At 36.9% G+C, this 1908-nt stretch overlaps 1 long non-coding RNA gene across 1 annotated transcript; it reads left to right on the top strand.

The window, feature by feature from the left end:
• The first annotated feature begins 363 nt into the window (after positions 1–363).
• LOC117132034 lies at positions 364–1264 on the top strand. Its single transcript, XR_004455424.1, has 3 exons — positions 364–550; positions 902–980; positions 1144–1264. It is a non-coding gene; the product is annotated as an uncharacterized LOC117132034 (long non-coding RNA).
• Positions 1265–1908: the final 644 nt, after the last annotated feature.

The raw sequence follows: 1908 nt of genomic DNA, 5'->3' as shown, positions 1-1908 counted from the left end.
CATGATCTACTTCCAGAGCTCTGATACCATAAAGGTAAAGCAGAGTATAGGAGACCTCAGATGTAAAGATTGAAGTTTTACGATTTTATTAACTTGGTTTGATACAACCCTAAACATCTCTATTTATACAAAGATAAGAACCATTCTAGAGAGATGACAGCTAGCCCTGACAGCTCACTCTTCCTGCTCCAATAGCGCGTCAAAGCGGTTACTGAGGGTGACTTGACTGGCTGGTAGAACCGTACCTTTGTCTCCTTCCTTTTCTCTGTTTTGTCTTACTGGTGTTGTTACCGTTGCAGGTAACTGTGAGCAGGACGTGGGCTTCACATCTTGATGGGCCAGCTTCTTTATGTCTTCTGATCCATTGGGTCTAATAATAAGGCCGTCAATTTTGGAACTTGAACCATCAAATTCATCAAAAACATTCAAAGATCTTAGTTTTGATTTTCTACGTGTATTTAAGCTTCTTGATTCAGCAAGAACAGGAGTTATTTCATTTCTTTTTTCACCTCTTCCTCTTCTTCTTCGTCGGGGTCAGTAAGACATGAAGGTTCGTTTCATCACACTCATATTCATTGATTTATTAGACGGTGTCTGAAAATGAACATAAGAACATCATCATTTATGGGTTGTTCAACAAAATTTTCACAGTTTAAACAATAAAATAAATGAAAAAGAAGAAGCTGAGAAAACCAGAATTGTAGAAAGAAAAGTCTCTTATAGACTTACGGAAAATGTTGAGAATTGGTTTGCAATGTATCACCTTATTAGTGGTTGAACTTTTTTGTAATTATTTAAAATTTTATTACTAAATTATATAAATATTAATTGATGAGAAACCATGGTTAAAAAACTTGTTGATGCGCTAAGTACCCATAAATGTTTTTTGTTGCTTTTTCAGCTCTTTGGGTGGATGCATAATAAGCTACATGGTAAACAAGCGAATACTCATAGACCAAGAACATCATCTGCTTGTTCTCGTAAGTTAAAGATCACATAAATTATAATCTAATGTCTGACTTATACGTTGAAACAAACACCTTTTAAATAACCAAAGTAGTTGTCTACTTGGATATGTGCAAAGCAACCCCTCCTAATTAAGTGGCTCTCTGATCATTTTTGTTTGCCTTATGTTTCATACAGATCAATCACGAGAAGAGTTCAGTGATTGGCCTCACGGATTACTTGCCATTGGAACGTTCGGTACCTTGATCAAAGATCAAACCCCAATACATGTTGTTCAAGAAGTGATTCAAGAAGAGAATCAGATCTCTTAGAAACACAAAGAGTTATAAGAACAACTTTTCTTATTAGCTTTAGAAACTACTCAAAACTAAAGCTCTCAATATGTTTCACTTAGATCATATGGAACACCTCTCCATTAGACCTATATTTATATGAAAGACAATTCCCTTTAACATGTGGGATATGGAAAACACAAACCTAACCTAAATAGAAACTTCCTTTTCCTATTTCTAGGTTTCCTTATTGTGTTTATCTTAACATATTAAACATCTAATAATATGTTAAGTTTCCACAAGCTTGGAATTATCCAACATTCACCCCCTTAATTCCAACTTGAATTAGGGAGATCAATTTCTTGAACTCCGATTAAGCTCCTCATTTGCTTGAACTCAATCATCAAGTAATCATCCTCCACCACACCATGGTGTGCAAATCCACCCATTGGATTCACATCTTTCTCAAGGTTAGACCGGATGCTCTCCTTGCTTCCGTACTGCTTCTTCTTAGAATCGGCCCAGTTCTTGTAGAACCTTCTCATGACCTCTTCACTTAAGTTGCGATGAGTCTTGTGGCTGAAGCTCACTGCGATGATAACTCTGGTCACATCCGCCATCTTGCGTACATGAGCTCTGGGAAGGATGTCGGCCTTCTGCTCAACACCCA

This window comes from Brassica rapa, chromosome A02, assembly GCF_000309985.2.
Source record: "Brassica rapa cultivar Chiifu-401-42 chromosome A02, CAAS_Brap_v3.01, whole genome shotgun sequence".
Classification (NCBI taxonomy): domain Eukaryota; kingdom Viridiplantae; phylum Streptophyta; class Magnoliopsida; order Brassicales; family Brassicaceae; genus Brassica; species Brassica rapa.
Note: the sequence above shows the minus strand (reverse complement) of the source record. Positions and strands in the feature narration are given on the sequence as shown.